The sequence below is a fragment of the Pinus tabuliformis genome, chromosome 3_1 (assembly GCF_031772625.1).
Source record: "Pinus tabuliformis cultivar Carrire ecotype Pingquan chromosome 3_1, CPIR1, whole genome shotgun sequence".
NCBI lineage: Eukaryota > Viridiplantae > Streptophyta > Pinopsida > Pinales > Pinaceae > Pinus > Pinus tabuliformis.
Window position 1 is genome coordinate 41,423,589 of NC_142301.1, and position 11,749 is coordinate 41,435,337.

The 11,749-nt window shown below is 40.2% G+C and overlaps 1 pseudogene; it reads right to left on the reverse strand.

The window, feature by feature from the left end:
- Nucleotides 1-11,344: 11,344 nt before the first annotated feature.
- Nucleotides 11,345-11,540, reverse strand: LOC149185670 (large ribosomal subunit protein eL39z/eL39x pseudogene; annotated as a pseudogene).
- Nucleotides 11,541-11,749: the final 209 nt, after the last annotated feature.

Sequence of the window (11,749 nt, forward strand, 5' to 3'; positions counted from 1 at the left end):
TGCTTCCTTTGATTTGATACTTATGCTCTTTAATTCTTGCTGATGTTGTACTTGAATCTTTTTCTACTTGCATGCAAAAATTTGCCCGGTGAAAAAACCAATCCCAAAACAAAACAAAAAATACCCTTCAACTTACCTCTGCCTACAAAACACATGTAAGTGCATAATAATAAATAAATACAAATTAAAATTACAATGCGTACTTGAAGTGTGCTTGCCACTTTTGTTGTTGACTTGTTGCAGTAGTAGACAAAGACTCCCACTCTTGATATAGGCCTGGACTCTATGCAAGACTATATCCAAAACTGACCTAAAGATATATACAATAAAAACTGATGACAAACCCTAAACTTGTGATGGACCAAGTTTTAAGTACAATAACAAAGACCTTTCTATTAACTATGACAAGACAAGTAACATGAACATACAACATCATATTGATTTAGCAAACTTGGTGTAGCATCAAGAATATGTAGCATCAAATGTGTAGTATCAAGAATAGGACATCTAGAATGTGGTATCAAAACTAACTATGAAATATAGAGACATAGAGATATAATCGAGACCCTGTATATACTTACGTTGTCCTGCAAAAACATATGTCAGAGATGATACTCAAAATTCAAATGTAAACACTAATTATCCATACCTTGCTGTAGGAGACTTACCCTTGACTGTTGATGTGTGGTCCTTACTGCGGTGATCCTTGAATGCATGCCTTTTCTTGCGTTCTAGGAGCTCGATATTGAATAGGTTGTATCTATGTAATTTCGGATCTCTAGGGTCTGAAATTTCATTCTGTGGTAGCCCTCTGAGTCCTATTTCCAACCCCATAGGTCTGATCAAGATTGGATTCTTGGGAAAGGGTTATGCCCAATCTGCCACTATTTACGAAATTTGAATCCAATGCTCAGAGAGAAAGTTATGACAATTTTCCCAGCGTCACCTGTTTGACATGGAATTCGTGAACCTGCAAAGACCCTAACTTCCTCAGGACATATCTCCGAAAATATAGTGAACCAAGATCTGAAATTTGGTTACGAGGTTCATCAAGATTAAATGGGTTTTAATTTCAACTTCTGAAGCTTCGTAAAAAAAAGTTATAGCGAAAATGCCACGATGACTTGTTTGAAGCCACAAAATCCCAACTAGAGGAGAATATGAGGGTCACTATTTATATGAATGTCTGTAGTTGAGAGGGTCCTCAACAAGTGAACGTTGGAGGGATTTTAGGAGCAAATTTTTTTATTATTAATTATTGACTAATGAATGACCACAACCAATTATGAGTTCCATGCCACAACCCCATAGGGTTTTAGCCCACTAACTGTGGTTACTAACTTCAAACACGAATATCTCTCAAACCGTGAAGAATTACGTGGCGTGCCATATATCAACGGAAACATCTCGACGAATAGAATCCATCTAGAATATCCTTGACTCAAAATAGAGTAAGCTGTCAAGTAAAAATTCCCATGCAAGATTGGGGTAGCCCCTGGTGCTGCTTGGGTTGACATCAATGACAACCATTGATCAACAATCTCCCCCTTTGGCATTGATGGCAACACAAGTACTCCCCCTACGATCATGACACCTCTTCCTACTGCCTTCTCTCCCCCTTTGTCATCAATGGCAAAGGGTAACTCCCCCTGACAAACTGTCATCCTGCGGACCTGTACACACCTCCACTCCCCCTTTCTACTTAGTTAGATAAGAGAAAGATTCTAATGAGAACTTGGGAGAATCCCAATATTTTGGCAAAGATACTCAAATGCTTCATGAGGTAATGGTTTGGTAAAGATGTCAGCAATTTGTTCCTTTGTATCAACATAGTCAAGATTGATATTCTTTTCGGCGACCTTCTCTCTAATAAAATGATATTTGATCAGAATGTGCTTTGTTTTGTAATGAATCACATGATTTTTGGAGATACTGATGGCACTAGTGTGATCATAGAAGATGGGAATAAGCTCATCAAACTTAACTTGAAGATCTTGCAAGGTTTGCTTCATCAAGAGAACTTGAGTACAACAAGTTGTTGCCACGATGTATTCTACTTCCGCCATGGATAGAGAGATTGAAGACTATTTTTTACTTAACCATGAGATAAGGGAACCACCTAGATAGAATGCTACTCCACTGGTACTCTTCCAATCATCAACACTTCCTACCCAATCTGCATCTATATAAGTTTGGATGACCACATCATTTCCTTTGGGATACTGGAGACCATATTCACTGTGCCCTTAAGATATCGAATAATTTTTTTGATGACAATGATATGAGATTCTTTTGGTGCTGTTTGGAATCATGCTATTTGTCCCACTGCCCACATCACATATGGCCGGGAGGCTGTCACATATTGGAGATTACCAATCATGGATCTATACAACCTTTGGTCCACATGCTTTGATGATTCTTTTAAGCTTAACTTGCAGCTGTTACCATGGGGGTAAGGACTGGTTTGTAATCTCCCATCTGGAATTTCTTGAGCATTTCTATGATGTACTTGGTTTAGTATATGAATATTCCTTTATCCTGTTGAGATATCTCGATAATCGTTATATTGTCTTGATCCACTTTCACATCAAGATTGCTTGTCAGCACTTCCTTTCTTGAATATGTAATACTTCAACTATTCTTCTCCCCCTGAACATGTAATGAAATTGCCATCTTGTTCAAACTACCTGTCTGTCAATCGTAGACTTGTGTCATATACTGTTTCATAGACTCCTCATCTTCAAATTTCTAGGAGTCAATAAGCTAAATTGTTCAGTTATGGTATGTTCTATGCTTATAACAGTTTACTTCTTTTTCTTATTATATTCCACCGATTAGCAATCACATGTACATAAAGTAAAGTGCAGATAGAACATTAAACGATCGACAGAAAACAAGCCAAGACAAGAGACACAAGATGTGGCGGCTAGCCAGGGACAAACCCCACAATGTCTGGGGAAACCCTTTGATCAAATCTTCTTTTATCTTCAATAATTCAGCAGAGAGAAATGGTACAGTAAATCTGATTCATATCAGCAGTAGCAAACCCTAGATCAGTAGCATCAGCATTAGCGACTTCATTATCAAACTAGGGCAGACCATATCTCACAAACCGACAGTCGGATTGACTTCATTCCACCACCAAAAATTTTGGCTTCTAGAGGAGGTTCAGATGAACCTACAACGTAGTTCAGATGAGGAGATCTTCTAGGCCACGCAAGTCAATCTTTGCTTCTGCAGTTGCAGCTTCAGTTTCAGTAGTTTCCGGCTTCAAACTAGGGCAGTCGATATCTTGCAAACCGTTCGTCGGATTGACTTCATTCCACCACCAAAAGTTGCGGCTTTCAGAGGAGGTTCAGATGAACCTACACGCAGTTCCAAAGAGGAGATCTTCTAGGCCACGCAAGTCAATCTTTGCTTCTGCAGTTGCAGCTTCAGTTTCAGTAGTTTCCGGCTTCAAACTAGGGCAGTCGATATCTTGCAAACCGTTCGTCGGATTGACTTCATTCCACCACCAAAAGTTGCGGCTTTCAGAGGAGGTTCAGATGAACTTACAACGCAGTTCCAAAGAGGAGATCTTCTAGGCCACGCAAGTCAATCTTTACTTCTGCAGTTGCAGCTTCAAATTCAACAGCTTCCGGCTTCACATGTGTGAGAGAGAGAGACCCATTTCAGCGCAGTAGAGAAGAGACTCATATCTGCGCAGTAGAGAGAGAGAGATGTGATGAGATGAGTGAGTCTAAATGAAGAAAATTCCTCTTATATTTATACACAACGTTGGTGGGTGAATAGATGCGACTGTTGTGCTTCTGAGCCTACATGAGTTGTAGGTCGGCTTGATAATAATTCCATAATCAAAATAAATTCATATCTCCATGAATACTTATCGGAATTGGATGATCTTTATATCAATCCTACACCTCTCGACGAGAGGAATCTAATAAAAATATTATTAGCCATGAATAAGATGACCCACATGAATTTTTCCCTGGTTTCCAATTTTAACACTCCCTCTCAACCATGGAGAACTTCATCTGCAATCTGTCTATCGGTCGTTACTATTCATCCATCAAATGTACTGCCTTGTACAACCTGACCCTTGCCCTGCTCTGCTCTATTTTGCCTGTTATGCTTTGTCTTGTTCTGCCCTGCACTGATCTGTACTGTTTTGTTCTGTTCTACTATGCTCTTGCATTGTTCTGTTCTACTCTGCTTTTGTCCGAATTATGAAGAAGAAGAAATGATCAAGGATGTATCATACTGATTCAAAGTCAGTCTCAGAGTATGTACCACTGGTCCCAGACCAGTCTCAACCAACCCAAAGTCAACGTCATAGTGAGTACAACTCCAATGATCCCAGACCAATATCATCCTCCACTGGCTCAAAGTCAGTCTCAGAGTATGTACCACTGATCCCAGACCAGTCTCAACCGACCCGAAGTCAGCGTCATAGTATGGTACAACTCCTACCACTGGTCCCAGACCAGTATCATTGATCCCAGATCAATGGAGGTCATCCTAGCGTAGGGAGTACGGTAGTTACAATGATGCGTCCATCGGTACTACTATGGTCCCTAACTTCATTTCCCTACTCATTGATCAGATGAGAGGTACTTCCCATGAGTCCCAGACTGCATGGGTAGGATGCCTCGACAGGAGAACTAATCAATCTTGTCCTCACAGGAGAACACATCAATCCTACTACAATTGCCATGGAGAACACATCAATCCAGGCCTCACAGGAGAACACATCAATCCTGCTACAATCGCCGTGGAGAACACATCAATCCAGGCTGCCATGGAGAACACATCAATCCAGGCCTCACAGGAGAACTAATCATCCTGCTACACAGGAGAGCGAATCATCCTGTTCCACAAGAGAGCGAATCATCTTGTCCCACAAGAGAGCGAATCATCTTGTTCCAGTGTGCACCACTAGGGGAGGGTGAGTCACCTTGTGGTCATATGTTGCTCCAATAGGAATCGCAAGCCCTTAGAGCTCCCAGAGCTCAATGTATGCAACATGCAGGACCCTTGTACAAGGGTTTCTTGCCGACTCCAAGTCGTTTGGGAAAATTACAGATTAGATCTTTCCTCGGGGCTTTGACAAGGTGTATCAACCTGTACATCATCTTAATGTGATGGAGCTTCCTTGCTCATCGACTTACCATATCCCAGATGATGTCTATCTGCTGGAGCAATTGACGAATATGGGATTCCTCAATAATCGAATCCCACCTCTGGTTGTTATAGAGAATCACAGTGGTATCCAATGTAAATCCAAATAGCTCATTGAAGAGCTTTCGCAACCAGACTGCCTCACACGAGGTTATGTTAGCAACAATATATCCTACTTCGACAATGCTCAAAGCCACCGACTTCTGCTTCCTGCTCATCCAGGATATCGAAGCAGATCCCAAGGTGAAACAGTACCCGGAAGTGCTCTTATGGTCCACCACACTGTCTGCCCAATCAACATCAGTATATCCAAGTAGTCTCACATCTCCGGCAGTGTATCTTAATCCATGAGAGATTGTGTCCTGAAGACATCTCAGAAGATTCCTGGCATCAATCCAGTGAGGCTCAACCAAATATGAGCTCACAATTCTAACTGCAAAACATATGTTCGGACGGAGGTTCACCAAGAACATCAATACGAATGAGTTTTTGAAACTCAGAGGCACAAGTCTGGTCCGACATCACTACCATATAACTTCTAAAAGTTAAGATCCTTGAGGTAGTCACAGGCTTGTAGTCCATCATACCAAATCTTTCCAATATATTTACCACATATTTTCCTTGAGATAGGAAAATTTCCCTTGGCTTCTGCCACACTTCAAGTCCTTGGTCCTTCATTTCAAATTCAGAAGCCATCTCCCTCTTACATTTGTGAATGAGAGGGTTTGCACTTGTTAGAAAGAGGTCATCCACATACAACACCAGTATGAGAGGCTTATCATCTTCAACCTTAAAGTAAAGGTTAGGATCAGCTTCACTCCTAGTGAATCCCAGCTTCATCAAGTAGCTATCGATCCTCTCATACCATGCTCGGGGTAAATCCTTCAGGTTTTCTCCACATAGACCTCTTCTTTGATAGAACCATGCATGAACGCGGTCTTGACATCCATCTGATGTAGGTTCCATCCTTGTGAAGCCACAAGGGCTATGATCAAGCGGATGGTCATATATCTGGGAACAGGTGCAAATATCGTAGTCTATACCTTCCTTCTGGGATAAACCATGAGCAACAAAATGAACCTTATACTTTTCCATACTTCCATTTGCTGCATGCTTTATCTTGTAAAGCCATTTTGAAGTAACAATTATCTTATCCAGGGTCTGGGAACTACTTCCCAGATATCATTTTCCATAATAGACTCATATTCTATGGTCATAGCATCCTTCCATAGTTAATGCTTGATGACATCTGAGAATGATGAAGGTTCATTTTGTATGATCGTGCTCATGATGGTCAGGTATCCCTGATACCTGTTAAGTTTCCTACTTTGATGGAAGGTTCCTCAGGGTGCAGCATGTCCTTCAGCATCATCAAGTATCCCCCTAAGCCATGAAGGCCTCTTCCTAGAAGAGGAAGGCTCATGTGGATGAGGATCAATCGGATCCATGAATTCTTCTACATCAGGCATTGATTCATCATCCTTTTCTTTCGGTTCCCTGGTGTCAGCTTTTTGAGAGCTCCTCAAAGTCGGAAGATTGTTCACCTTGCGGTGAACTTTTCTTTAGGAGTCTTGGAACCCAATGCTTGATGAGTGCATCGATTTTGTACATATACGATAGTGTTTGTAGTTTCATCCCATAGAAACTTCAGAAGTCTTTGACGGCTCACACAGCTTCCACAATCATGCAGTTCTTACTTCTCGCCACACCATTCTGCTTAGGAGTATGTGGTGTCATAGTCTCCCTCTTAATGCCAACATTAGGTATGCCTGAGTGAACCAACTGTAATATATTGGAGGTCTTGCTTTGGATTGAGGGGAATGGTCCCCTTTTGAGCTTTCCTTTGGCACATCCTGGACATACACCTTTCTCTACTCAGAATTCGGGCATCCCTGTCACCATTTGTCTTACACCGAGTATAACTTTATAATGAAGGGGGGAAAACCTCCGATGCCAAAGTTCGGACTGAAGAGATGTGTCATAATACATGACACCTAGTGGACTTTCATCGACCTTGCCATTGCTGAAGGTTACCTTGTAGCCTTTGTCTTCCATTGCCGAGATGGACACTAGGATCTTTTTGAGGTCATGTGCATTTAATACATCCTAGACTTTCTAGCCTTCTTGAATGGTTGTCCTCTTCCTTGATTCCCAGCTCTCCTCTTACCTTTGCTATTGAATTTTCCATTCCTTCGATTACCATGAGAGGGATTTTGATCATCGTCACGGTGAGAGTCCTTTCTATCAGGGCATTCCCTTGCATAGTGACCTGCTTTATTGCAAATGAAACATGGTCCTTTTCTTCCACCCTTAAATCCAGCCTTTCTTTTTGATTTAGACTCAGAATTATTTATTTTCTTAGCATGAGAAGAAAAAGCAGCAGGAGGACCTTTAGGCAAGGGCATTTCCTGCTCTTCTACCCTTGTTTGTTCTTGAATGCATCTAGCCATTAATTCCTCGAAACTAGGAATTACATTATTGTTCAGAAGAGTAGTCCTGAACACATACCATTCAGATGGTAATCCTCCGAGAGTTGTGAGTGCCATTTCTCTGTCAGTAATGGTTTCCCCAATAGATAGGAGATCGTTCTTGATCTCGGTGATTCTTAAGAAGTATGCTTGCATACTTTCATCTTTACCCTTCTTGATTTCCCTCAACTTACTTCTAAGAAACAAAACTTTATTTGCATCATTAACTTTAAATAAACTCACCAGTCTGTCGTAGATTTCCTTGGAGGTGTCTAGATCAGAGATGTAGGCCACCAAGTGCTTGTTGATAGAGTCCCGGATGATATTCTTTGTTTTGACTTCTCCATTTTTCCATTTGTTCCAGGCAGCAGCAGATGCATTTGATGAAGGCTCAACAATATTGCCTCTTACATGGTCCAACACTCCTTGATCTTCAAGGGTTAGATCGATAGACATCTTCCATCCATGATAGTCAACTTTCTCACGGAGCTTGTCTTCGGCAGGAAAGAGTGTTGAGGACCCCATAGTTCTTTTAGGATAGCCTTGCCAATCTTCTCTTCAATGATTGCTCTTGCTCTTGCTTGGGCTTTGTCTTCACCTCAGCTCTGATACCATGTTCAGTTATGGTATGTTCTATGCTTATAACAGTTTACTTCTTTTTCTTATTATATTCCACCAATTAGCAATCACATGTACATAAAGTAAAGTGCAGATAGAACATTAAATGATTGACAGAAAACAAGCCAAGACAAGAGACACAAGATGTGGCAGCTAGCCAGGGACAAACCACACAATGTGTGGGGAAACCCTTTGATCAAATCTTCTTTTATCTTCAATAATTCAGCAGAGAGAAATAGTACAATAAATCTGATTCATATCAGCAGTAGAAAACCCTAGATCAGTAGCATCAGCATTAGCGGCTTCATTATCAAACTAGGGCAGACCATATCTCACAAACCGACAGTCGGATTGACTTCATTCCACCACCAAAAGTTTTGGCTTCTAGAGGAGGTTCAGATGAACCTACAGCGTAGTTCAGATGAGGAGATCTTCTAGGCCACGCAAGTCAATCTTTTCTTCTGTAGTTGCAGCTTCAGTGTCAGCAGTTTCCGGCTTCAAACTAGGGCAGTCGATATCTTGCAAACCGTTCATCGGATTGACTTCATTCCACCACCAAAAGTTGCGGCTTTCAAAGGAGGTTCAGATGAACCTACAACGCAGTTCCAAAGAGGAGATCTTCTAGGCCACGCAAGTCAATCTTTGCTTCTGCAATTGCAGCTTCAGTTTCAGCAGTTTCCGGCTTCAAACTAGGGCAGTCGATATCTTGCAAATCGTTCGTCGGATTGACTTCATTCCACCACCAAAAGTTGCGGCTTTCAGAGGGGTTCAGATGAACCTACAATGCAGTTCCAAAGAGGAGATCTTCTAGGCCACACAATTCAATCTTTATTTCTGCAGTTGCAGCTTCAAATTCAACAGCTTCCAGCTTCACATGTGTGAGAGAGAGAGAGACCCATTTCAGCGCAGTAGAGAAGAGACTCATATCTGCGCAGTAGAGAGAGAGAGATGTGATGAGATGAGTGAGTCTAAATGAAGAAAAGTCCTCTTATATTTATACACAACGTTGGTGGGTGAATAGATGCGACTGTTGGGCTTCTGAGCCTACATGAGTTGTAGGTCGGCTTGATAATAATTCCATAATCAAAATAAATTCATATCTCCATGAATACTTATCGGAATTGGATGATCTTTATATCAATCCTACACCTCTCGACGAGAGGAATCTAATAAAAATATTATTAGCCATGAATAAGAAGACCCACATGAAGTTTTTCCCTGGTTGCCAATTTTAACATAAATTGTTCAGAATATTGTGTCATTTAACAGACCATCTTGACTCAAGTCATTAACCGAAGCAGCTATTGATTCCTCACAATCCGTTACGAATCGTGAAAGCATAACTGTTGTGACATTATTGCCTTCTTTCTTTTCTTGCTCATTTTGTACTTGTTCATCCTGTACCTGTTTTCCTTTCCAAACCTTCTTATTCTCATCATCAAACTTTTTATTCATGGTTGATTCCATCTTGTACCCACGGTTATGAGCTATGTGTCCATAGTTATGACATTTGTAGCATCCGATGTTATTCATAGAAGATTCCATTTGGTGTCTATCTCATGATCCTGCAAATTTGCTTCTAGGATTTTGCCGATAATAGTTGTACCTATCTAGAACTTCACAATCCCTAGCCATATGTCCAAAATTGCTACATTTGTAACATTCAACATCATCTCTCAAATGATCAATTTGTTGATATTATGCTGAGTTCTGGAATATCCATTTCTGAAAGATCTCCTTGTTAGATGATCCAAAAATAAAATATTATCGTAAGTTATAAAGTCAGAATAAAATAATTAATTTAAGATATTAAATTAATAATTATTATTCTAGAATATTTAATTATTTTTTGGAGACATTTAGAATTAGTATATTGTTGTAACAAGATATGACTCTCCAAATGTGTCGTATCTTAGGCTCTATTTTAGGAGATTAGTTAGCTAGTTGTTTTGAATAACATTTATTGTAAATGGACACTTGTTATTTAATAAGTGATCCATAATTAGAGGTAGTTAGGACATTGAGCTTATAAATAGCTCATTGCAAGAGTGTTTTGTTGTTCAGGTGTAAACTCTTGCAAAATCAAATATGTAATTATTTTTTCTGATTAATAAATTACGTGTCTGAGGACACTTATGCTATTATTGTGGTATCAGAGCTCCAGTAATGTTGCAGTGAATTGGAGGAGGAGATTCCAGCTCTACAAATTTTTTGGAACACTCCATTGAATTGATCAGCAAATGATTGGTATGGTATTTGTCCAATTTTTTGTTTAAAAGGAATAGAAATTTTATTAATGATTGAATAGCCCCTTCGGAAGAAATAAAAGTTTTGTACTGTGATTTCTGGCCTGGCGATGGAGGATTTAAAATCTTGCGTGGGTTCTTGGATCTGAGTCTTTTTTATGTCACATTAGATTACCGTTTGCAACATGTGTTTAATTTTTGTTTTGGGTTAGTTCATCGTATTCATAAGTACATAAGCACTCTGCGTGAAAAGTTTGCAGGCTCCCAAAAATCATTTCCCTTAAATCTAGTTTCATTCCTACCATCAATGGAAAATGAGTGTGGGTCATGCGTTAGTAGTTTTCACACTGCACGGACTTGATGAACGAGGTAGGTGGGCTGGAACAACGAATGCAGGGAAGTAGTTATTGCAAGTCCGAATCGATCTATAAAGTCTCTGTATTTAATTATGGACGACATTTTCATGTTCTGAGCTTTGGACGCATAACATTGACAACATTTTCTGCACGTCAAGCACACAGAGCTTGTGTTTACGGAACAATATGAATATATTAAATCTTCGAGCTCAGTATTTGAAAATATCGGTTTCTATTGCAAGGAATTGTTAATAAAGTGTTTTTTTAACGGGAAACTTATTGTTTGGCGTTAAAGATTGACGCAAATTGCTCCAGGAGAACGGCGTGAGGTCGGGTTTTGGCCATGAATTCGTCATTCGAGAACATCAACAGCTCTGAAATTCAATGTGTAGGCTCTTCCGCAGGTGTACAAATGGCAGCTAGATAGATTGTCAGATCCGCCTATTACGCGGTTTCGCCAGAGGTGTTTCAACCTGTTCTACGCTAATGCCTGCGCTTGGCATTTCTACAATACCAAAATACATCCATTCCAAATAAAAACTCAAGTAACATGTACTGTTCCAGCCTCACAGGCCAAGTTTTGTTCTACGCCAATGCCTGCGCTTTGCGTTGTACCTGATAGTGTTGTCAGTCCTCATCCTGATCTAGTGAGGAAACGGCCTGTTTTGCCTCATCTTCGCAGCTAGTGTCAACAAATGTATCATCTTCAGCCAGCGCTCCAGCGTCAAAAATTCGATCTTCTTAAAGTTTTTATTTCCAAGTACTCTTGAAGCATATCAAAGAGATCTTGTAAATTTATACTCAGAGCATGTGTTTGCAGTTCATTCTTTATGGTAGTTTACCGTCACATTTGCGGCTGAAAACAACTAGTTCTGTTAGATTG